Source organism: Pseudophryne corroboree, chromosome 5 (genome assembly GCF_028390025.1).
Source record: "Pseudophryne corroboree isolate aPseCor3 chromosome 5, aPseCor3.hap2, whole genome shotgun sequence".
NCBI lineage: Eukaryota > Metazoa > Chordata > Amphibia > Anura > Myobatrachidae > Pseudophryne > Pseudophryne corroboree.
Genome location: NC_086448.1, coordinates 494317279 through 494344905, shown reverse-complemented (window position 1 = coordinate 494344905; position 27627 = coordinate 494317279). Strand labels below are relative to the sequence as shown.

The 27627-nt window shown below is 42.6% G+C and overlaps 1 long non-coding RNA gene across 2 annotated transcripts in view; it reads left to right on the top strand.

The window, feature by feature from the left end:
• Positions 1 to 6897: 6897 nt before the first annotated feature.
• Positions 6898 to 27627, top strand: part of LOC134929155 (uncharacterized) — a 173213-nt gene continuing 152483 nt past the window's right edge. For both annotated transcript variants that reach the window (XR_010178333.1, XR_010178334.1), the window contains exon 1: positions 6898 to 7046. This is a non-coding gene — a long non-coding RNA (uncharacterized LOC134929155). The remainder of the gene's footprint in view (positions 7047 to 27627) is intronic.

The following is a 27627-nucleotide window of genomic DNA, read 5'->3' as shown; positions in this document are numbered from 1 at the left end:
TTGTGTGTCTTGTATGGTGGCTGCTAGAGAGAGTGCCGATATCATGCTGGGCTCATCTTCTTGGTCGCAGTCCTGAGGGAAGTTTAAGATGGGATACAACTTGCACGGGTTAGCATTAATATATTTATCAAGTTCACTCTTATCATATATTAGTATGCCATTGTCTGTAGCCACTTTCTCCCCTGTATTATACGGTGGTGGTGGTGGTGGTGGTGGTGGTGCAGTTGCAATCAGTTTCCTGCTAGGGTTGGAACCAGCTGCGTGAGCTAGATCCCTTTGCATATCACTCTCTCGTTGCCATAAATGTAAACAGTTTGAGTGTCTGATCCTTTCTTTTCGGGATTTTATCAGACATATCCTAATCCTTAAATTCTGCAACACCTCTGGATTAAAACTGCCTACCTTAGGGAATGGTTCCCTGTCTTCCGCAGTCATACGTTCCCATTCATTGCATAAAACCTCTGTGTGTGATCCATATTTCTCACACATTATGTACCTCGCCGACCCCTTGGGCCGCGGAATATCAACCTGAACCCTGGTTGATCGTCCCTTACCTGAGCAACTGGCCCCCATCTTTTGCAGGTATTGCCTTGTCAGCTAATTCCTACAAAAAAACAAAATACTCAATTATAAGGCAACGGTGAAAGTCCTCCGAGTGCTCTCACCCACTCACGCCCACGTTGGCCAATCCACCTAAACACTGTCATCAGCGCCGGTCGTACCCAACCTAGGGCCCCTGTGTAACCTTTATTTACTGGAAATGTGTGGGAGTGACTTACCCTAACCAGTTAATATTGGTCGTTGGAGATTTCCTGAGTGACCAGCGAAACTCCCTTAAAACAAAAAAATTGTTACACAAATCACGTTGCGTGTACTACACCTAGCGCCAATGATCCCGCCATTTTTACGCACAACTCGTAAAAGGGTATCGCGGTGGGCTAAGTATTGCACTCACGAACGCGCAGTACAATCGCACAGCGTATAGGTAACTGATACTTATCCGCCGTGCGACCAATGGAATCGTTTTTCAGGCTGCGAAACCTCAGCCGGAGCGTATCTGAATGGGCCTATATGGGTACTACGCCAACCCCCTGGGCTGCGCTCTCTACACAAAACCTCGCTGACCTTTTAGGCCGCGGTATTCAGAGCTTCGCTTGACTTTGACAGCGGTTTTCTGACTTCGCTGACCTCTTGGTCTGCTGTTATACTAATTGCTCCTTTATACCTTAATCAATGTTAACGTGAGCAAGCCACTCTCACGCCACCAAGTGTCCACTCACCTGGTGTGGTCTCCTACGGGATCCCGAATTCCCTGGGTCCACAAAACCTTTATTGTTTGCACACTCACGCTCGTTCACTCATATACACTTTCGTTTTTCTTAGTTCCAGAGGTAATACAGTAAAAAAGGTATTTAAACTAAATATTGGAAACTGATCAATTTGTGCTATTATCGCGTGGCTACCATCTCGCGCCTAAACTAAAACAATGCTATTGTGTGATTTGTATTTAGCGGTCGTACTTTTATGCACGTTGCGTGAACACGCCACGTGTGTATGCCTTTACGTTGCGTACGCAGTCCCGCACGCTGCCCGAGACACGTGTACAAAGGCCATACGTCCGCAGTACTACGAAACCCACACTTCTATAAATGTAAGCGATATTTAACTATAATCACTTACTTAATACACACACACAGTTTCTACTGTATAAACCTTTACAACTAGGCCAGGCTGCGTGTGCATCTTACACTTACTTCCTTAACTATTAACTCTATATTTTAACTAAATAGCAACAAATTTTCTCAGTACAGGTCAAAATGAATCTAGTAATCAATGCTTACGGCAAAAATGCGAGCAGATATGCAAAGTACAAAATACAGGTGTATGCGTGTGTTGCGTGTGCATTTGGCGCCAAACAGAAATTTCACAGATTTTAAAAATAGCTTTGCGTTCTTACCTTACGGATCCCTCCAGCATCCCTTCAAACCATGCAGGGCAGACGCTTATCTAATCAGCACTAGTGTATCCACTGACCAAGAGAAGGTTTACAGGGGATACCTTTCCGCCCTTTGCTGATAGATAAAGTCTGCGAAAACTTGCTAGGCTGCGGGTATGAGGAAGAACCGGACGATGCTAATTGATAATGTCGATATTATCTTAGACCGAAAAGCTATACCTCTAGATACACTATTACCGTGGAGCCGCAATGGCCGCTTGGCGGAATACACGTGCAACGCACTTTGTACGCTATTTGCATACAGAGTCCTGCACGTGGTACGTACTTGGCGTACACACACCGCGCTGAGTGTACAGAGAACACACAGCGAGCGCACACACAATTGATAACCTTTAAACCTTGTTAATGATATACTGTAATGATTTGATTACACTTTAAACCCTTAGCAGCAAAGTACTGCAACGATGTTATATCTTAAACCTTAAGTAGCACTGACGGTATAAAGTACCCGCAGTGCGTACACCTTATCAATACCTATACACCTTATACAGATAAATACACTTTAAAACCCTTGCAGGAAAGTGAAGACACAACACAGATTTGTAGTTGAAACCACAGGGTTCTAAGGCCACAGTGGATTAATTCCAAAAAAGGTAAACAGTACAAATCATACACTACAGGCTAACAAGATAAATCTAAACAGAATAATGGCTACAGAGAATGTACATACGTGAGAATGTTCGTAAGCGCAACCCGGCTTGTCCTCCGCTGGTCATACAGATAGCGTTCAGAGTCTTCTGACCGGCCAGGCAACAATGGGCTTTTTATACACAACATGCATACACAATACAATGGTCACTGTAATCTCATTGTCCATTGGACACAGGGATTTGTCTTTACATTACAGAAGAGGTCATAGGTGGATTTGAATAGATGGGCGATGTCTTTCCCCAACTGCTCTTGTGGGTGGTATCCTCTGGATTCCCGCTGCATACATAATATACAGTAAATACAGTTAATGTTCATATTCTGCTTCTGCACATAACTATACGCAGGAACATGCGATCTTTCTCTAACCAACACCGGAATGTTACCCTCAAAATACCCTACAGCAGGATACTAGACATCACCTTCCAACCTTTATCTGACCCTTCCTATCATGCAAAGGCGAATCCCTTAGTCCAGGAACTGTTTAAACTATTAATACTCGCTGATGCGGTTTAGGGGAGCTATATCTACAATGTACACTATTTGGGTTAAATATGTAATGTTCTAATAACCCTCTATGCGTTCACAAACTCTACCGTAAATGCGCATACCACGCGCTAAGGCGCATGGCCGTGAAAAGCTCTGTTACGCAAATTGCGGATATGTGCACGCACGGCAGACTGAGTGCACGCGCAGCGGGCATGTACATGGGGTTAGTACGTGGGGGCATGCATTACAATATTTTTCGACTTTGACACCAGTCACACCAGACCTGAGGGGTACCACTCCCCAAACTCACACACAGCATAATAATAATAATAATAATAATAATAATAATAATCACTATGGGTCATACAATTGCTTAATGTACGGCCACATGATAATGGCACATACAAAACATATCCAGATTGAGAGCTAGCTTACCTGGAGGCACCCCTGTATCCTCCAAATGGCACCACAGGACCCAGCATGCCCTCCTAATGCTGGCTCCATCTATGCCTCACTGAACTGCAATAAATGGTGGCAAACTGCTCTAATCAAGCTGGTAACAATCCTCAGGTGCTGCGGGAGGGGGTTACTCTAGACAAGAAAAACAAAAGGGATTTTTCCTATGCACTCTGTTGGCTGTTAGTAAGAAGAACTATATACTATGTAATAATAGAAAATGTAGAGCTCTTCGTTACATATGTTTGGCAAAAGATATGATAAGCCTCCAGGCCACTTCACGGCTGCTCTATTACTGGAGGTCCCTAACTAAGCATAAGTCCAGGGCTTGGACCCAACAAAGTTGGCTCAGGCCCAACCACCCTAGGGCAGCACACCATTGAAATACTAAAGTGTTAATATATGTTAAGAAAGAAGCAGAAGCTATGGGTTAGAAAGTGCTACAGAAATAAGGGTGTTAATAAAATACTCAAAAGAGTAATATTAGTGAAAAAATAGGAGTGTTACATAAGTGCTATAAATAATATGGCGTGCTGCCCCAAGGTAGCCCAGTCACACCAGACCTGAGGGGTACCACTCCCCAAACTCACACACAGCATATTTGTTCTGAGGAAGCTGCCGATTTGATTTAAAGGCAGAGAAACGCGTAAACCCTTTTATATTTTGTACTACAAGCCGGCATTTTATTCATTGGTTCATATGCCCTGAAAGTGAACCGATACCTGAGGAGGAGCGGCACGGAGAACAACTATTGCTGTACGGCTCACGTGCAGTGTGGAGCCCGACACTGCAGGCACAGAGGGAGCTAACCAGGAGACGGCTACAGGAGAGACGAGTGCTCAAAGCAGCGCCGGCAACCTGGTCCGGAAGCGAGCGGCACTGGGAACATCAATTGCCGTGCGGCTCATGTGCAGCGTGGAGCCCGACACTACGGCACAGAGGGAACAGCTTACGAGACGGCTGCGGGAGTGACGGGCGCTTGGGGCGACACAGGCGGCTCAACTTGGAAGCGGCTTATAGTCCAGTATAGAGGACGAGGTGAGCACTTTATCATACACCTCGCGTAAATGGAAATATTGCCGTATAGCTCTCCCATTACTAATTAAACAATCATTTGCACAAAGGAAAATTGTGCCCCTCCTGCGGTGTAGTGATTAATAGACTGCCTACAGTGTGCCTCTTCTGTGGTTTAGTAATCAAGAGACTGCCTTACAGTGAAATTTACTGGGCAAACCAACATTAATTCTGATTATCATAAAAACCAGCTTTGAATTAAATATACTCACCGGATTTCCATATATGTCCGCATATAAAGGAACTGCTACCAGCGGACGGGAAGAGTGATTATAATTACTGAGTTGGGCACACGTATTCAATACGAGCATATGGATAAGTGTTTATTATAAAGGATACTCTGTAGTGTAGTTCTTTGGATACAGGAATGAATTTCTTTTAAATTGTTTATTTTTAAGGATTATACAAATCATGAAATGTATCTGATTATAGTTACCGGCCGGTATTAATATAAATAATTATTTTTATTGCTTTAATAAATTATTAACTATATACATTGCTATACTGTGTGTTTATCAACAATATTTTCATATCAGCGCCTCTATCTTTTTTCCATTCGTGGAAAAAACCTTTTAGTCTTTTTTGTCTTATTGTGGGAGGAGCATACCCACTTTAGAGGCTGCAGATATTTAAATATTATCAGCTGGCGCTGGGTGATCTTTCTTTTAGCATAATAATAATAATAATAATAATCACTATGGGTCATACAATTGCTTAATGTACGGCCACATGATAATGGCACATACAAAACATATCCAGATTGAGAGCTAGCTTACCTGGAGGCACCCCTGTATCCTCCAAATGGCACCACAGGACCCAGCATACCCTCCTAATGCTGGCTCTATCTATGACTCACTGAACTGCAATAAATGGTGGCAAACTGCTCTAATCAAGCTGGTAACAATCCCCAGGTGCTGCGGGAGGGGGTTACTCTAGACAAGAAAAACAAAAGGGATTTTTCCCACGCACTCTGCTGGCTGTTAGTAAGAAGAACTATATACTATGTAATAATAGAAAATGTAGAGCTCTTCGTTACATATGTTTTGCAAAAGATATGATAAGCCTCCAGGCCACTTCACGGCTGCTCTATTACTGGAGGTCCCTAACTAAGCATAAGTCCAGGGCTTGGACCACACAAAGTCGGCTCAGGCCCAACCACCCTAGGGCAGCACACCATTGAAATACTAAAGTGTTAATATGTGTTAAGAAAGAAGCAGACGCTATGGGTTAGAAAGTACTACAGAAATAAGGGTGTTAATAAAATACTATATTAGTGAAAAAATAGGAGTGTTACATAAGTGCTAAATAAATAATATGGCGTGCTGCCCCAAGGTAGCCCAGTCAAACCCGACCTGAGGGGTACCACTCCCCAAACTCACACACAGCATAATAATAATAATAATAATAATAATAATTATCATGTGGCCGTACATTAAGCAATTGTATGACCCATTGTGATTATTATTATTATTATTATTATTATTATTATTATGCTGTGTGTAAGTTTGGGGAGTGGTACCCCTCAGGTCTGGTGTGACTGGGCTACCTTGGGGTAGCTCGCCATATTATTTATTTAGCACTTATGTAACACTCTCTTTTTTCACTAATATTACTCTTTTGAGTATTTTATTAACACCCTTATTTCTGTAGCACTTTCTAACCCATAGCGTCTGCTTCTTTCTTAACACATATTAACACTTTAGTATTTCAATTGTGTGCTGCCCTAGGGTGGTTGGGCCTGAGCCAACTTTGTGGGGTCCAAGCCCTGGACTTATGCTTAGTTAGGGACCTCCAGTAATAGAGCAGCCGTGAAGTGGCCTGGAGGCTTATCATATCTTTTGCAAAACATATGTAACGAAGAGCTCTACATTTTCTATTATTACATAGTATATAGTTCTTCTTACTAACAGCCAGCAGAGTGCATGGGAAAAATCCCTTTTATTTAGTGATTACCAATATATGTGGCAATGTTGATGAGTTAACTATAGTTGTGGATTTCTGACTACTATGTAGTTCTAATGATTATTTATGTCCACCTTATGTGACAGCCTGATGGACATTGAGTCCCCACCATCCACACAATTTACTATATGGTATTGAACTATCTCTTGATATCTGTTGATGGCACACTGTGTGTGACAGGTACGGGAGAATAGGGAGTTAGGGAGTCCTCAGCCACCATTTTGGAGATCCTTATTACTGCAAGAGTACACGGAACGGAGAGTACGAGAACATCCACGAAAGACCCGGTCACGTGACCAGGACATCCGGAGAGCGCGCTCGTAACCTAGCAACCGCCGGACGGAGGACGAGGGAGGAAGCCGGTGTCGGAGCTCAGGCGAACAGCGGGAGAAGACGGCAGGTGAGTGTCCGTACAAGGTGGGGGTAACCTGGTGAGCAGCTCTGTAGAGCGCCCCCCCGGACTCCCTTACCTTAGACAGGTTTCACACTTGAACCGACCAGCGCACGAGGGGCGTCTGAAGCAGAACGCACCACGGGGAGCCGGGGTGAGAGGGGAGAAGCCAGTCCGGAGAAACCCCTCTGTCTATTCACCGTATGCTGTAATACTGAGTTCTCCACACCGTGAAGACTCGGTTTTACTTCAACACCGCTGCAGAAGTATTCGAGTACTCAAAAGACTATACGAATTAAATGTATATGCGGGACTCCGCATTTTAGAAAGAGTGACTTTGAGAAAGAGTGACTTTGAGAAACACTATGGACATTATGCAACTGTAGTAGTAAATAAATGAAGCTCAGCGACTTGAACCTATATCTGCCATCATATATTATTTATTTTTTCATCAACGATCCGGCAGTATGCCAATACACTATACTGTATAATACACACAAGACATCTACAAGGGTCGTAGATTTACCTATATATTAATCCATTTATAATTCGATAAACAGTACATTTATGTATAACTGAGGTACCAGCACAAGGGTCGTAGATTTACCTATATATTTATCCATTTATAATTCGATAAACAGTACATTTATGTATAACTGAGGTACCAGCACATTACCATCACTATTAGGACTGAGCGCAGCACAACCTTCTGTATTTGTGTCTATTGTGAGGCTGGTCACCTCTAAGTGCGACAGCTTGTCTGAACTAAAAGGGACTCAGTGCGCAGTTAAAACTACACATTTCACGGGAGAATATGAGTTTGCTTTGCATATTTGAACACATTGGTGATCTTTTCCAGCATAGTGTACGCCTATCCTATTTGGTGATGTTTTTCTATTGGTGTGAGGTTTTCCAGGGACCGGTGAGGCATGTGATTGTAATTATGATCATTGTCCTTACAGATATCTTTTTTCTTTGCTAATTCAATTGAACACTTGATCCGATGTATCACCTGTCTTGAGAAAGGTCTGTTAACAGACCGAAACGTTGACATTAAAAGCTACGGTGATGATTGACTGCCTCACATTGATTGACTCTATTACAGCGAGAGTGCACACCCACTCAGTGGAGACTGTTTATGTATTAGTGGACCTACATGATCCATTGGAAGCACCCGCCTTATTTGTCTCCAACCGGAGGATGAGAGTGCAGGATCACCCTTGGATATATATATATATATTTTTTTTTTTATATCACACAATCTGGTTAAGGTGTTGCACAAATTAGTCAAAAATATGTTGAAGAATTTTTTATATCACACACTAGCGGTTACAGTGTCGTACAAATGAATCAGAAATATATATAATAATTACACACTGCTGTTGACTACAGCAACAGCATCGCACAATGCGTTTATGAGTAGGAAATAATATACTGCCGTCTGACTGGAAGTGTCACAGTACTTATGAAAGTAAAATAAAAATTGTATAGTACAATGAGGTACAGCAAAAAAAAATAGATATATTTTTTATAATTATAATTTTAGGATTTTTGTTTTTAGCTTTTATTATTTTAATTTTACACTGGGGCAGAGCCCTGGATGGATGGATGGATGGACAGATCACCCCTTTCAGGTACAGCAGTCAAATACATAATAGAAATATATTTTTGCCTTTGGATCACACACAGATATATAGCAGTACTGTACGGCAGCTGCAGTACTAGTCGTCACTGAGTGACGCACCAATAGAAATATATTTTTTGCTTTGGATCACACACAGAGGATTTATAGCAGTAGTGTATGGCAGCTGCTGTACTAGTAGTCAGAGTGATGCACCAATAGAAATATACTTTTTGCTTTGGGTCACACACAGATATATAGCAGTAGTGTATGGCAGTACTTGTAGTCGACACTGAATGACACACCAATAGAAATATATTTTTTGCTCTGTATCACATAGATATATAGCAGTAGTGTATGGCAGCTGCTGTACTAGTAGTCAGAGTGATGCACCAATAGAAATATATTTCTTGCTCTGTATCACATAGAGATATAGCAGTAGTGTATGGCAGCTGCTGTACTAGTAGTCAGAGTGATGCACCAATAGAAATATATTTTTTTCTCTGGATCACACACAGAGAATATATATCGCAGTAGTGTACAGCAGTACTGGCAGTCATCACTGAGTGGCGCACCAATAGAAATATATTTTTTGCTCTGGTTCACACACACAGTATATATAGCAGTAGTGTATGACAGCCGCTATACTAGTCATCAAAGTGACGTACCAATAGAAATATTATTTTGATTTGGATTACACACAGAAGATATATAGCAGTAGTATACTGCAGCCACTGTAATAGTAGTCAGAGAGAAGCATCAACAGATATATATTTTTTGCTTTGGATCACATACAGATATATAGCAGTAGTGTATGGCAGTACACAGCCCCTTATATACAGAGAACAACACCTGGTCCTATACACAGCCACAGTATGCAGTGCACTGTCTACTATGCAGAGCCCTAACACAGTGATAGTCACAGCACACCTACACAAGCAGCACCCCAGGATAACTCAACTCTCCTGCAGCAACCCCTCTGCTCTCTCCTGCCCCCCTTTCATAACCTGCCTATCCGATTACAGCACAGAATATAGCACAGAAGAATACAACACATCCTTACTGTGCACTCTCCAAGTCCGGAGTGAAGATGGCGCAGATCCCCGGGAGTATATATAGAATCCAAAACCTGCGAGATCCGACAGCGGGATGATGATGTTTTTCCTCATTTTTGGATCCGAGATAGGCGTGAAAAACAGCACCTGACTCGGATCCATGCTCAGATCTCATAGTACGGAGTTGTTTGGTTCTCAGGGAACCGAACCCGCTCATCCCTATTTATTACACATTCAACTGCATTCATGACAAAACGCTGTTCAGTACTACTGTATAGTGTACTGAATGATAGGTTCCATCAGCCAATCAGCAAGTGGCGCTACAGAAGCTATGTTGGCTATTTGACTCATGTTCAGGAAAACGACATCTGGTGGACATAAAGTTGTATTACACATGCCGATGTTATGTTACAATAGTATGTTACATTAATCGACTCTTCAAGGCTTGATACATCTCCCCATATAACTTTTAGGTACAGTACTGCATATTTTTGTTTCATTTTAACGGGTTGTAGGCAAAATTTGTTCAGAAAGTTCAATGGTACCCAAGTGATTTATTTAAATGTTTGTGTATTTTTGTCAGTTAGTAAAACACATTTAGTCATGGGTTATTATTTAAAAAAATCTAATTTTTATTTGTATAAGATACCGTTTGTCAGGACATTTGCAGTAAGGTTTCTTAATCTTTGTTATTATTGTAGGATGGGACTTATGCTAGTAATTCATAGAGCTATACCTACAGTAACTAGGATATGGGCTAGTTGAATTAATGCTCCATTTGGCCCCATACAGTATACTGTAGCTACCAAATTTGATATGATCCAGCAGGTTGGACTAATTGATTACTTCAATTAGATTACAGTGCATTGTGGTTGTTTTGGTGCTATATATGTTGTTTTATTGGGCCAATATCCTGATATTGCATGATCAGTTCTGTAACGTGTGGCCTGCAAACATACTGTATATATCTAAATATACAATATTACACTATGTAGACAAAAGTGACTGGACACTGACAGCAAAAAGATCAATGAGATTTTATTGACGTTTAATTCATATTGCATTAGAATGAATTTAGACACCACCATTAAATTTCCCCTTGAATGAAAACAATCTAGTATTATGAATAGAACATAAAAATAGTTGCGCAATAAACAGAAAAAGCAGCCTAGTATTTCTGTTAACAAAAGGTTTCTCAAATAACCTTCATAAATACAAAATGGAAAAGGAAAGTTATAACAAAAACACAACGGCGCTAAATCTGAACCAATAAAGAGTAATATGGATAATCACCCTTGAAATGATCCTCCAGTTGGATTAAATCCCATATGAGGGAAGATAGTCCATGGGATAGTTCAAAATCTTCTTATGAAATAATCTGGTAAAACAAGAAGAAACTGTGCCCACTCGGTATCAAAACTCAGTTTGAGACAGAGTATATGAGAGGCACAGGGAGCAGATGATCGTGTAGTAACGCAAATATAAGGGTGTTACTTCTTTAATAAACCCAAAACACTCACAATATTCAGGTGTTTCTAAAGCATATCAAGACATCCTCAGGTAGTTTCCAGAATCAGGATAGCCAAATTATGGATGTAACACTGGTTTTTCCAAAACCTGGTAGAATAAAACAGAACCTGCGTCCACCGTTTTTTACAACCAAATGCGGTGGTTACACAGAAAGACAAATCATGGTGCAATACCTTTCTTAAAAAAAGGGGGAATTTTATTCACAAAAAAACGCACTCACAATTTAAAAAATGAATGAAAGCATATAATACATCACTCCAATATGAGAGTCCTCTCTGGTCTGAGTGGAAGACCTCCAGATGTTCCCAAGATGGAAAAGGGATTTGACACAACCCGGGTGAAAGTGTCATGCACCGGAGATCATCACAGGGGACCCGTCCAGGACTCACGAACCACACCGTGCTTAACGCGTTTCGGATCCTCCTCGATCCTTCGTCAGAAGCATGTGTGGTAACCTTGCTGTGTTCTCTATTTATGACCCAAACTAATTACAAATTAGTTGCAATCCGTAGATTGAATTACGCGCCGCAGTAGCCGGAACCGGAAGTCCTTGCGTTCCGCTATGCGTTCCACGGCTCGTACTGGTTAACGGAAGTATCCAATTATGTCCAATTATGCGCCGTGGTTACCAGGAACCGGAAATCCATGCGTTCCGCTATGCGTTCCACGTCCGTACTGATAAGCGGAAGTGTCCAATTATGACATACATCGTTACCAGGGAACGGTAGTGTTTGCGTTCCATGGCCTCCACGTTCATATAGAATTGCTGCAACCATGTTTTCGTATAGAGAAAAAAGAAAAGAATTAGCTAAAAAAACTTTCTCACATGTTAAAGATGAACATAATAGAGAACACAGCAAGGTTACCACACATGCTTCTGACGAAGGATCGAGGAGGATCCGAAACGCGTTAAGCACGGTGTGGTTCGTGAGTCCTGGACGGGTCCCCTGTGATGATCTCCGGTGCATGACACTTTCACCCGGGTTGTGTCAAATCCCTTTTCCATCTTGGGAACATCTGGAGGTCTTCCACTCAGACCAGAGAGGACTCTCATATTGGAGTGATGTATTATATGCTTTCATTCATTTTTTAAATTGTGAGTGCGTTTTTTTGTGAATAAAATTCCCCCTTTTTTTAAGAAAGGTATTGCACCATGATTTGTCTTTCTGTGTAACCACCGCATTTGGTTGTAAAAAACGGTGGACGCAGGTTCTGTTTTATGAAAACAATCTAACAGGCAAGAAAAAATAATTACTACTGTAAAAACATATGTTGTCTAAGTAAAGAAAAACAACCATAAAACATATTCTATGCATAAAGCTCTGTTTATTAAATACTGATGCATTTTAGAATTACTTCATATGTAAACAGTCATTAAATTACTACAAAGTCTAGTAATCTATCATGTATTATGCCATAATTTTATTTTTATTACAACTTTCTATAGAAACTGACTTTATATCAATGCAAATCATTCTTGCTTAAAATTAAAATGTGTTGCCAAAAAAAGTTACAGTATGATAAATAAAAAAACTCCTCAGTTTACCCACACTTTTTATATTTCATATGCAATTTTTAAACTTATCTGGAAAATTGAATATGATAAGACATTGGATCATACTGAGTTATATGAAAATACAATGTATTTCTTTTCCTACAGTATCATTTGTTTTTTAGAACTTATATCAAGCCTCATGTCACCTGAGAGACATTTTGTTCTTATGACCCCCTCTGCTAAGGCAGATGGTGGCTGAAGGGGACATGTACTGTAAGTTTGGCCAAAGTATTAAAAGTATATGCATCCCATGAAGAACATGAAAAGAAATTAACTGTGTTAAGGTGGATTATTTGTAGGTGCTTCTGATTGGCTGAATGACTTTAAATGCTATCCACTTATGAAAATACTATAGTAATGAAGCTACTGTGATGTGAAAAATGACTTTACAGACAGGGTAGTGTATTGGTGGAATAGTCTCCCATCAGAGGTGTTAGTAGAGCAATTTAAACATGCTTGGGATAGACATATGAATATCCTTACAAAGAAATAAGGATCAATAGGGTTCAGGTTACCAAAAAGTAAAAAAAAAGGAGCAGACTACATGGGCCAAGTGGTTCTTATCTGCAGTCAAATTCTATGTTTCTATTCACATTACTGCAATTATATTAGCAACCGGGCCACAGCAATATAATATATTTCCATTTAATATATTAAAGCAGAGGGGACGAATGTGTTTATTGCTTTGTACTTAATTAATGCTTCCATTTTGTGTTTGTGAGTTTTTCTAATGACTTTTTACATGCCCATACATGTCTGTACTGTATTGTGAATTCATTTTGCACTGTATATTTTATCACTTACTACTATCTTTGTAAAGTTACATGTCCTAGTGTAAACCAGGTGCATACACTGTACTTCTGTTCACTCCAGGAGTAAAGGAAGCACATACAGTACTGTTGGGCAGATGTATTAACCTGGAGAAGGCATAAGGAAGTGATAAAGCAGTGATATGTGCAGGGTGATAAAGGCAGCAGCCAATCCGATTCTAACTGTTAATTTACATATGGGAGCTGATTGGCTGGTGCCTTTATCACCTTGCACATATCACTGGTTTATCACTTCCTTATGCCTTCTCCAGGTTAATACATCTGCCCCTGTATGCTATCCATGCCAAACTGCACATTTCTGGCCACCTCTGCAAGCAAAGCCTTTTTTTCCAAAGCACATTCTGTTCTTTTAAATAAGTTGTAAAAGCAGTCAGTATTTTCTCTGCATGAAAAAAATAAAGCTAGATATATATGCAAACCCGGGGTTTTGGTTTGAAATCATAGGCGAGTTTTGCTTTTGGCAAAACTTCCTTTAAATTTGATATCATGTAATTTGTACCTGTTTTTGTTTCCACAGTATTATTAACAGCAATAACATTAATTTCCAGTGTGAAATTAAACCTGAATTCACGAGGGAGGCACTTATATGCAATCCAGTACATAGAAGTGTCTGGTGTTCCATACATACTGTATGTTTTATTTATTTCCTTGCTAAAATTCTACATAGAACAACTTAATAGTTTGGTCACAAGAGATAAATTATGCACATCACTTAATGCATACCTCCCAACGTGACACATTCCAGGAGGGACAAAATGCTCTATTCATGGAAATCCACCTAGTGTAGTGAAACACCTTTCTTATCAATTAACGAGTTTAACACAGGTGAGGACAATCCTAAATTAGGAGGGAAGTCCAGAAACAGATCAATTTGTCCCCTCCCTGGAATAGGCCATGTTGGGACATGTGCTTAATGTCAGCAACAGTATTCTCATCTAGACATGGGCTCTTCAATGATACAAAGCTAAGTAAGTATTGTAAGCTAATATGGACAGTGAATTCAACATAGAGTATATCACAAATTGGGGTCTTAATGTGTGTACACACAATAGACATCGCCTAGTGTGTCCCCTTCCTGACCCAGGCCGCCCGACGTGGGCATATATACTGTGCGATATTGCCAGCACTTTCGCACAGTGATGTCATGCTGCGGCTGGGCCTTGCATACAGATTTGGACGATGAGTCCATCTTAAGCTGCATGCACGGCTGACACTTGGGCCGCACATCGGCCATCATCCACAGCATACACTCTGGGCCATATAGTAAACAATATCGCTCAGGAGGATAAAAATGAGTGTTATGAGTTACTATATCACGTAGTATGTATGGGCCTTTAGTCTGTTTTTTTTTCAATGCTGCTATATGCCTGCCTTGTTAACACTGTTCCTGATTTCCTGTTTATTTTCATTTCCTGAATTACATGAGCACAGCCTAGTTGCATGCAGTCAGGGGAATGATCCTTCCATCCAGATCCTATTGCTGATCTCATATGACTCTTGCCTCCAATTGCAGCCAGGAGCATACTATGTATACCTGCCCCTATGGCTCAGACATTGTTAGAACAACTCACTCCTCTGTCAAAGTCGAAAAATATAATTATTCTCATCGCCATGTACTAACCCCAATGCACATGCCCGCTGCTCGTGCACCCACTCCCCCATGCGTACGCATCCCCTCAGGTTGCGTAAGGGACGCTCCCACGTCGCCTGCGCGTGGGGATGTGCATTTACGGTAGAGTTTGTGTGCGACTAGCGGGCGACTCGATCGCTACATATTTAACCAATATAATGTTTTTTGTAGGTATTAATCCCCTTAATAATGTCTGCAAGTATGTTTAGTGTAAATGGTTCAGGGACCTGGGAATTCCTCTTTTCACGATACAAAGGGTCTGACAAAGGTTGAACAGTGGTGTCTGGTACCAAACTGAAGAGTATTTTATTAGAAACAATCCGGTGCTGGTTAGGTAGAGATTAATCGCTCCTGCGTATAGTTATGTCTATGAGTAGTTTATGGACATTTACTGTATTTGCGGTTCATTATCCATGCGGCGGGAATCTTGAGGATACCTCCCATCTGAGCAGTTTGAAATAGTCACAGCCCACCTGTTCAAATCCACCTATGACCTTTTGTCATAGTGCAGAGAGACATTCCTGTGTCCAATGAACAATGAGATTGTAGGGCCCATTGTATTGTACAGTATGTTGTGTATATAAAGACCCCCATAGCCAGACCAGCCTCACTTCTCTCCACAAGGTTTTCCCCGTGATGACTGAGAGCTGGTTTCCAGATAGCGCATGCGATTCATTCCCACGTGTGTAAGTTTTTCTCTGTGGCCATTTCGTTACTCTGTATGTATGCAATTGTTCTTTTGTAGCTAACCTATAAGTGTTTGCCATTTATCCTTTTTCTGTTTATTTGTATTTGCAATCGTTTGCTAGTGTTTGTATTTCTGCTTAGTTATTGTGTTTAGGTATTAATGTCAGGTCTGTAGTGTATGAACTGTATCTGTTTTCCCCTTTTTACGTACTAAATATCGTCAGTAAAGGTGTTGGAACCTTAGCAAGGAGTGTGTGTTTCACTAGTTAGTATAAAGGGTTTTTGAGCGTCTCAGTCGCTCAAACAGCTTTCATATCATAAAGGTTAATCAGCATTACATTGTGATAATATTACAGTACTAAGGTTTACAGTATAAGCATACCCTTATAGTGTGTTGTTACAAGGCTGTCTGTGTGTAAATCAGTGACTGTCAGTGCCGCTCGTATCCCGCTCTCGCGGTACAGTGTCTGCTACACTATTAGTGTAGCATTACGGTACTCGGTTCGCCTATAGCGTGCTCGATACCAAGCGTAAGCCATGAGCGAACGTTCCGCTCGTGCGTCTCGACCGCGGCCTAGCGTCTGCTACGCTAAGTGCGTACCATTACGGCACCTCGTGCGCCTATTGTGTATGTTGTCTTTAATAAGTATATAGCTTAGGTTCAAGATAAATAATTAGCTTTATCAATTGGGGGATAATCCGGTCCACCTCATATCCGCAGTCAGGCGAAGACACGCAGACTTTATCGATCAGCAAAGGGAGAATAGGTAGTATCTCGTAGTGCTGATCAGATGAGCGTCTGCGTCTGATTCTCTTGGTTTGTAGGGATGCTGGTGGAATCCGGAACCGGAAGGTAAGAACGGTAAGCTATTGTATTTTAAATCTGGTTTAAATTTCTGTACTGAAACAAATTGCATACTTTTCATTTGTGTATTGTTCACATATCTCACTTTCCTGTTTGCCATTTATCATTGATAACGTGCTGAGAAAGATTTGTTGCTATTGGTAGTTAAAAAACGCAAGATTAAATACTTAAAGGGAGTAATTGTAAGGCACACACATAGCCTGGCCTAATTAAAGGTTGCTACAGTGGAATACTGTGTGATGTGCAGTAAGCGTTTATAGTTAAATATCGCTTACAATTATAGAAGCGTGTTACTTGTGTTACTGCGGACGTATCTAGGTTGTGTACACGTGTCTCTCACCGAGTGGGAGTCAAGCGTACGCGACGCAAAGGCCTACGCAAGTAGCGTTTATTACGCAACAAGCGTACGGATACGCCCGCTAAACACAAATCACACGATAACATTGTTTTAGTAAGGCGATACGGGAGCAACGCGATAATAGCACAAATTGATTTCAGTCTTCTAAAACTAGTTTAAAAAAGATCCTTCTCTTGTTGCAACTCCTCTGGGATTAGCCTGTGTTACCTGAGTGAAAGAAAAATTTTCTGTACAGAAACGTCAAAGAGTATATGAGGTGAAAGATCGTGTGTATGCAAAAGTTTTTTTTCTCTTTGGTGAACCTTAGAAATCGAGTCTCGTAGGTGTGTACATCCGTGGAGTGATATCACGTGGTGGCGTGGGAGGCATCTCGCGTTAAAATAAATATTCCGCGCCCAAGAAAGGGTTAGCGACGCAAAAGAGAGCAAATAGTGTTACAGCAGACCAGGAGGTCCGCGAAAGTCCGAAATCCGTTAAAAGTACATATATGAAGTTCTGGAAACCCTGACTTAAGAAAGGTCAGAGGTAGAGAGCGCAGCCCTGGGGGTTGGTGCAATACCCATATATGCCCGTTTTGAGAATAAAGCTCCGGCTGAAGGTTTCGCAGCCCAAACAACCGATTCCGCTGGTCGTAAGGCGTATAAATAATAGTTATTTATACACAGTGCGACTGTACCGCACGTAAGTGTGTGCATTAGTTTGTTACCTTGATACCCACTAAGATTTACTGTGGGATCATAAACGCTACTTGTACATTCTAACGTGATTTGTGTAGGTTTTTTTTTTATTTTAAGGGAGGTTCGCTGATCACTCAGGAATTCTCCAGCAACTGATATTTACTTGGATGGGTAAGTGCTCTGCGGATCACACCCACATGTCCCAGTAAATAGAGGTTCAGGTTGCAGGGGCCCTGGGTTGAGTACGCCAGCACTAAGGCAGCGTGTGGGCATATTGGTCGACGTGGGCGAGAGTGTGTGAAGGTACTCGGTAAACTTTCACCATCGCCTTACCTCTGGGAACTTGTTTTTTTGTAAGGGTTCGCTGAGAAGGCAACGCCTGCAAATAATGGGGGCCAGTTGCTCAAGTAAGGGGCGATCAACCAAGGTTCAGGTTGATAATATTCCGCGCCCAGCCGGGTCAGCGAGGTACATAATGTGTGAGAAATCACACGCAGAGGTATTATGCAATGAGTGGGAACGAATGACTGTGCATAATGGGGAAAAGTTCCCACTAGTAGGCAGTTTTAGTCCTGAGGTGTTACAAAATTTAAAGAAAAGGATATGTCTAATAACATCTGCAAAACAGAGGATTAGGCATTATGATTGTTTACAGTTATGGCAACGGGAAGGTGAGATACAAGGAGGATTAGCTTACACAGCTGACTCTCACTTTGGTAAGACAGTTATGGCAACAGAAGAACAAATGGCTGCAGAGAATGACACACTGGTATATGATAATTGTGCACTTAGCAACTGTATTATTAATGATAAGAATAATTGTAACAAATGTAATAATGATAGAAGGAAAACTGATAAATGTACAAATTCTAACCCGTGCAAGTTGCACTCCATGTTAAACTTCCCTCAGGATTACAAACAAGAAAGTGAGCCCAGCACGATGTCGGCACCTTTTCCAGCAGCTATCATACAAGACATCCAGGTGGACGCGACCCAATCGGTAAAGGCAGTAGTCAAACCCCCTAACGGAGGGTCAGGTGAGGTCGTGTCCACAGGTAAGTACGGTGTTATATATCATGCACAGCATATAGAGATAGCAGTAAAGGTATTAATGGATGGTTTAAAGGTAGTATTGAGAACAAGGGTACAGACCACCAACCCAAACTGGAGAAATATCTCGGTGGCTGCATTAAGAAAGTCCGCTGTTGGGCATGATCAAAACATCAGCAAGCACAGGGAGGCACAGGGAGGTAAGAAGCCTCAGATCCCTGTGGGTAAGTCAAAGGTGATAAGATGTTATAATTGCCAGAGGGAAGGTCATTTTGCACGAAATTGTAGGTTTTGAAGATACACACAAGGTAGATAAACCCCCTAGACAAAAACACGAGCAAAGTCATGACACACGAAATTGTAATCAGGAATCACCTAGGAAGAAGTTTGGGCCACACCTGTAATGTGCAGTCAGTAAAGTTGATCATTAGTCGTGACAATAAACCTGAGCTTACAGTTACTGAAATTGGGAGGTCAGTTCCTTGTAGACACAGGAACGGCCGGGTAAACTTTGTAATTTATCTTTGAATGTTTTCTTCTCATCTGTAACTTTCATCGGCAGAACTCAAACATCACATGGCTACTTGGTCTTTTCAGAAGTCTACCTAACCCCAGTATGTCTTACCAGCATCGTTGTGTTTGGCCAGACGCAAAGGGTGGAGAGGGGAAATACTGGTGGGGGGGGGGGGGATTATGCAGAGATACTGGTGGACATGTTGATGTGACAGCCTGTTGATGAAAATCTGATAATGTTTTTTTCCCTTTCCAAATTGTTCTCTCTCTCTTTTTGTTCTTTCATGTTTTACGGATGGTATGTCACACAAAAGTTAGACAAATGGTAATGCAAGATTTATTCTCCTTACAGAAAGATCGCTGAGTCGGAAAGAATATTGTATCACCGGAATGTTCGTTTTGGGAAGACTGAGAGACAGCACCTTTGAGATGACATCTGAGCAAGAAGAACAACAAGACCAGAGGACAAATCATCATAACAAGTTTTTTTCCCCCTTCAATTATTTTTCTGTACCCCCATTACAACTTTCTCTTTCTCCTCCTGTAAGATGGACTCGCCCCAAGAGACTGCAGTCCGTGTTTTCCTGTTGACCCTGTTGTTGACCAGAGCAGTCTGTTTCGGTGAGAGTACCAGTGAGGTCGAGTAAGGATCTGGAATGGGTTCTGATGACCAGGATGGAGGCGTAGATTTCCAAGAGCAACACAATCACCGAGTAAAGGCGAGTATCCGAAAACGATCTGGTTTCATTGACAATAGAAGAAATTGTGAAGGATTGTTAGCTGAGGAGAGCTGCATCTGTCGGCATTGTGACAGTGTAGTCGAGGATGGGTGCATCAAGAAATGTCAGTCCAGTTTTAATATCCACATGGACTGGCATCCATTGAGTGACTATCACTTCTTAGTGGGTAAAGTGTTAAACCAGACAGACTGCTGGGTGTGCTCTCAAGTACCTCAAGGTCATAGCAAATCAGGACTAGTACCATTCCCTTTAACGACAGGAGAGGTACTTGAGTTAAGTGGTGGGAGACCGGTGGACAAGAGGTTTAATATCTCTAGTCCTCCTAGTTTGAAGCTCCACTGATATCATGTAGATAGGTCCTTAGTATGCTTTAACATTTCCAATCCCCGAAAGCCGGGAAATTGGGAAGTGTCATGGAGTAATCAAACCATGACATTTTCACATAGAGCCGATAGAATGTCCATAGATTCAGAGCTTATACGCCAGATAGCCAACAGTGGAAAATATTTCCGGTATAGGTACACTCTAGGAAGTAGGACCATGCGAGTTGGAGAAGTATCACCAGGATACTGTGCACATATCGTACAACCGGATACGTGCACTAGACAGATGGGAGAATTAGGGTTAGGAGATTTCACATGGAAAGTTTGTAACATGGTTATGTCATACTCCGTCCCATATGTTCTCCCCGATGATGCATATTTCATATGCGGGAGGAAGGCGTATAAGTGGCTCGCCCCAAACTCAGAGGGATTTGTGTTACATTGGAAAGGTACTGCCTGAAGTAATGACTGTATCCCATAACAAAATGAAAGACATTCACCGCGGTGCCCAAGCTCCTTATACTCACACTCATTACGAGCACGTTGTTAAAAGGCACCTGATAGAGAGGACAGAGCATCCGGCCTCTGATCTGATCCATGAATCCACCGGGATTCAATTCCTACTCGCGTTAGATATCACTCGTATCGCCAGAGGAGTGATAAACTTTAGGTATATAAACGCACTTGTGAACCTGATAGACAATATCACTGAAATGTATGACGACACGTTCCGGTATACTGGGAGAGAGCTACAAGCCTACAAAACAGATCTGGTTCAGCATAGGATGATTCTCAATTACCTCACAGCAATGACAGGCGGGTATTGTGTTACCCTAGCAACTCAGTAAGGTGTAAAGTGCTGCACGTATATTACAAACAGCACTGAGGACCCGGCCGAGGTCATAGACCAAAAGATGGATGACATTTTGCAATTAAAGTGGGAGTTTCGAAGGAGGCATAATCTTACTCTTGCTGCTGTGGGTAATGAACTTACCAGCTTGGTGTCATGGTTGAACCCACGAAATTGGTTCCCTGGTTTAGGAGAATGGGCCCAAGGCATTATCATTGATGTAAAGAAATTTTGCTTGTGTATTCTGGGAGTCGTCATATTGATTGGTCTGATATTTAGATGCGTTCGGACTTTAATGAAGTGTAAACGTAGTACCAGAGTGATGAGTCTGAGGAGCGAGGACACTGTAATACCAATTGGTTTAATTTACGACCCAACGATAGAGACAATGTTGTGATGAAAATGTGATTCCACGGTCCGTTTCTTTCACCCGTTTCTCCTTTGTTTTCCTCCAAGGTACAAGGACATCCACTTGGAAGAAGAATATGAGAACCTCTTTTATACAGACCATTGATGAACTATGTCACCGACACCCAATACTTTTAGTGACTTTAACTATCTACTGGAAACCCAATACTTTAGAGACTGTAATTTTATGGACACTGGAAAAGCTTTTGTTCACCACTTACAGCAAAAGCACCGCGAGACATCAGACAACACGTACATCAGACAAGACATCAACAAGACCTCAATCGGCGACTGTATACTAAAACTCACATAGTTATATGACTGCATTTATAACGCTTGTTTCTTATCTTCATCTCTACAACCTCCAGGTAGTATCCCACATAGTCGACAGGTGATTCTCACATATTAGCATCCACATACTCTCCCCCCCCTCATGTATCATCAACTAATGTGCACCCCATTTGTTGCAACAAAAAGCCGAAAAGAGCTCGGTAGAGTTTGACAGCCCATCCACAGACCCTTAATACGGGATAAGAAGGATTCAAATGAATACTTTGCAATACCTCGAAGCTTGCTTTAAAACACGTACGGCACGATGATACATGACCCCTCAGACATGGATTCATACACACATGCTTTACTATCTCACTAGGTCATATCTTTCCCACCTTCTCCTCTCCTCCCTTTACCCAATCATAAAAAAGGTATTTACATGATGACATATATTTTTCTGTTTGAATTGTTTAGGAAGTGGCAGTTATTGGTGACTGCCAAAGGGTGGACTGTCAAAGTCGAAAAATATCGTTATTCTCATCGCCATGTACTAACCCCAATGCACATGCCCGCTGCTCGTGCACCCACTCCCCCATGCGTACGCATCCCCTCAGGTTGCGTAAGGGACGCTCCCACGTCGCCTGCGCGTGGGGATGTGCATTTACGGTAGAGTTTGTGTGCGACTAGCGGGCGACTCGATCGCTACATATTTAACCAATATAATGTTTTTTTTGTAGGTATTAATCCCCTTAATAATGTCTGCAAGTATGTTTAGTGTAAATGGTTCAGGGACCTGGGAATTCCTCTTTTCACGATACAAAGGGTCTGACAAAGGTTGAACAGTGGTGTCTTGTACCTAACTGAAGAGTATTTTATTAGAAACAATCCGGTGCTGGTTAGGTAGAGATTAATCGCTCCTGCGTATAGTTATGTCTATGAGTAGTTTATGGACATTTACTGTATTTGCGGTTCATTATCCATGCGGCGGGAATCTTGAGGATACCTCCCATCTGAGCAGTTTGAAATAGTCACAGCCCACCTGTTCAAATCCACCTATGACCTTTTGTCATAGTGCAGAGAGACATTCCTGTGTCCAATGAACAATGAGATTGTAGGGCCCATTGTATTGTACAGTATGTTGTGTATATAAAGACCCCCATAGCCAGACCAGCCTCACTTCTCTCCACAAGGTTTTCCCCGTGATGACTGAGAGCTGGTTTCCAGATAGCGCATGCGATTCATTCCCACGTGTGTAAGTTTTTCTCTGTGGCCATTTTGTTACTCTGTATGTATGCAACTGTTCTTTTGTAGCTAACCTATAAGTGTTTGCCATTTATCCTTTTTCTGTTTATTTGTATTTGCAATCGTTTGCTAGTGTTTGTATTTCTGCTTAGTTATTGTGTTTAGGTATTAATGTCAGGTCTGTAGTGTATGAACTGTATCTGTTTTCCCCTTTTTACGTACTAAATATCGTCAGTAAAGGTGTTGGAACCTTAGCAAGGAGTGTGTGTTTCACTAGTTAGTATAAAGGGTTTTTGAGCGTCTCAGTCGCTCAAACAGCTTTCATATCATAAAGGTTAATCAGCATTACATTGTGATAATATTACAGTACTAAGGTTTAAAGTATAAGCATACCCTTATAGTGTGTTGTTACAAGGTTGTCTGTGTGTAAATCAGTGAGCGTCAGCGCCGCTTGTATCCCGCTCTCGCGGTACAGCGTCTGCTACGCTATTAGCGTAGCATTACAGTACTCGGGCCGCCTATAGCGTGCTCGATACCAAGCGTAAGCCGTGAGCGAACGTGCCGCTCGTGCGTCTCGACCATGGCCTAGCGTCTGCTACGCTAAGTGCGTACCATTATGGCACCTCGTGCGCCTATTGCGTATGTTGTCTTTAATAAGTATATAGCTTAGGTTCAAGATAAATAATTAGCTTTATCACCTCAGTGTAGCTTCCCATTGACTTTGAACCTCCTGTGCATCTGCCAGTGTTCCTGTATTCAGTCTGTCATCTGCCTGTGGCAAGAACTCCTGATATCTACCTGAGCCCAAAGCTGTCATCTGCCTGAGCCCAATGCTCTGTCATCTGCCTGTGTCCAGAGCTGCTGTTTGCAGCACTACCATCATAGGCCTGAATAATATTTGCTCACTTCCTAAGTATACTGTATTCAGGGCCGGTGCAAGGTTTCTCAGCACCCTAGGCAAATCTACATTGCCCGCCCCCCACCACCCCCCATCCCCCGTTCTCCCAATACTCGGCCTCTCAGATGATAAAGTGCAGTGGCGGCATCTTATGAGTTATATAGGGATAGGATATTAGGGTTAGTTTGGGGGATGAGGTTAGGTCGGGTATAAGGGATAGGATATGAGGGTTACTTTACTGGTTTGATTTCAGATATTAGCGTTAGGGGTTATGATTAGGGAGAGGTTTGGAGGGAGATTATATAATATTATTATTATTATTATTATCCTTTATTTATATGGCGCCACAAAGGATCCACAGAGCCCATTACACAGTACATAATCAGATGAGCAAACAAGAAAACAGCACTTACAGTACAGGACAAAATAGGACAGGTATAGAAAACCCGGGGTTAGGTCCTATCAAAGGGAGTATGGAGTATAAGATAGTGTAAGTATAAAAAGGAAGGGCTGACAGACCGGGGTGACACAGAAGGGGTAGACAGTGAGCACAGACAAGAGGGCATATATATATATGTATATATATATATATGTGTGTGTATTCTGTTGGCCACACCCACTAGTCGGACTTCACTAGTCGGACTTCGCAGGGGGTGTGTGCTTACTACATCTGGCTCCAGAGCCGGATTAAGGGGGGTGCCCCGGGGGTCAGTACCCCGGGCCCCCCTGTCTTAAGGGGCCCCCCGGCCTGAGCTCTGCACCGCTCTACAGGTTGCCGGGGCAGGAGGAATCCACGCTGTGCATGTGGCTTCCTTCCCCGATCCTCTGGGGCAGCACGGTCGGGGACTGAGTCAAGCAATCTCCAGCCTTCGCTGCTGCCAGGCAGAGGTGCTGCTGGCGGAAGAGGCTGGAGATTGCTTGACTCAGTCCCCGACCATGCTGCCCGAGAGGAGGGGTGAGGAAGCCGCATGCACAGTCACACTCCTCCCCCGGCAGAGTGGATCCCTCATACCCCGGCAGCCTGGTGTCACTGTCTTCTCTTCTCCCCCTGCTGCAGCGCGGCTACCGTTGCCTGTGACTGCGGGAGGTGAGCAGCGGGGTGGAGGTGGGGCAGGGGGGTAACTGTGGAGGTTGGTGGTCCGCGGGGGGGGCCCTGCTGTCTTGGCTGCCCTGGGCCCCCCGAGGGCTTAATCCGGCCCTGTCTGGTTCCAATATATACCTGAATATAAATATAATGTAAATCACATCACGTCTAATACAATAGCAGATAAGATATCAAACATTATATATATATATATATATATATATATATATATATATTTCCAGTGTCCCAACGGACATTTTTTTGTAGTTCAAGACTTCAGACCTACTGTATTAGCAATAAGTTTCAATTAATAATTAGACTTCTACCAGCCACCTAATGCACAGATAAATAGCATTACTTTATTACCTATAATATAAAAAAAAAAAATACATGTATTTCATTAATTTGAAATATGTGTTTTATAGATATATGAATTGAAAAGTTTTAATTAAATATATATATATTTTTTACAAATATTGTAGGTAATAAAGTAATGCTATTTATAGTGTCGTGAATAGGGATACCTCCAGTGCCCATGTCATTAGGGATATAAAGGAGTTAAATATAAGAATATGTCTAATCAGACCTATGCACTAGATGGATGGTATAATTAATAATTGAACATTTATTGCTAATAGGTCTGAGGTCTTGAACTTAAAAAAAAATGGCCATTGGGACACTGGAAACTATCTACAGTATGTCCCTGAATTTTTTCTAAGTAATATCAGGAGCTGATATGCTGATTATATATATATATATATATATATATATACACACACTATATAGTCACACATTTTGACATGTTATTGAGGCAGCTGACACCTCTCAGTCACTAGAGAGGTGCAGCTGCCGCAGAACCTCCTGCTGGTCAAATTAATGACAGCCAGCTGAGGTGCAAGACACTGACCGTGGTTGGCTTATCCCGTGGCACTCAATGAGGGTGGACAGCCAGCAGATTTAGCCCTTGAAGAAGAACTCCTGTATGGGGTAGTGGCTGCTGGGCTTGGACTCTCCGCCGCCGCTGCACCGGTCAGGCCGCTGGCAGGGAGGGCAGATCAGCTAGTGGTTGGCAGCACTTTCTCCCCAGGTGAAAGTGCCGCCCCCGGTCGTGGCCTCCTCCTCGGACTCCTGCTGGGCCTGCACTCTCCGCCGCCGCCGCACCGGTCATGCCGCTGGCTGGGAGGGCAGATCAGCTGGTGAATGATGGCACTTTCTCCCCAGGTGAAAGTGCCACCCCCGATCATGGCCTCCTCCTCGGACTCCACTCCAGCAGCGATGCAGCTCAACAGGTCGGGGGAAGAGGGGTGGGGAGGCAGCAAGCGACGCAGGAGGGGGAGGCAGCACCCACATTGTTACAGACTTAATTTTTTTCGCACTCAGTTCCGCCCTTGAAGTGTTGGCACCCATAGGCAGCTGCCTAAAGCTGCCTAATGGCAGCGCCGGCCCTGACTGTATGTTCTCTCTGACCCCGATCAACTCTGTATGAGTACCTGCACTAAGGGGGACATGTACTAAGCAGTGATAAAAATGGAGAAGTGAGCCAGTGGAAAAGTTACCCATGGGAACCAATCAGCATTAAAGTAACATTTATAATTTGCATACTTTTAAATTATACAGGGCAGCTGATTGGTTGTCATGGGCAACTTCCCCACTGGCTCACTTCTCCACTTTTATCACTGCTTAGTACATGTCCCCCTAAGTGCCTCTGTATCCAGCCTTTGCCAGCGCTCCTGTTGCCAGTACTGCTACCATCTCTCACATCTGCTTGCTGCCTGAGTCCAGTCCCTTCACCGCTCACTTGTATCCAGTATTCTGGTTCTCAGCCTGAGCCAGTGCTCCCTTATTTACAAACCTGTTATCGGTACAGCCAGCAGGTGTTGGAACCTTTGTTAATATCTGCATTCATCATTACTATCACCACCCTGTATTTACTAATCAAATGCCTGCTAGTGCTTAGAAACTCCAGGGTGTCTAATAGCCAGGGCTGTAACTTGAGTGGTGCTGACGGTGCTTAGCCCACAGCAAATTTGCCCTGTGGGCACACTCTCTGCATTCACCCCAACTGGCCTCCACCAGCTGCAGTGCTGCCTGCCGCAGTGTATAATAGTAACGTTGCGCCCGGCACCTTCTCTGCCGGACGAATCACTGCTAATATACACAACAGCCGTCAGTGCTGGGCAGTGTATGAGTCTCTCTCCCTACCCATGTGTCCCGCCAACACCCTCCTTCTCTCTTTCTATGTCTGAGAAGGAGGGACTTCTGGGTACTGAAGCCGGCTGCTGCTGCCTGCTGCCGCTCAGCACAAGTAAGTATTTCTCCTCTTTCTCTGTCCCTGTGTATATAACTGTCTTTGTCCATCTCTATGTGTCTGTCCCTGTGCCTCTCTCTCTTTGTCCCTGTG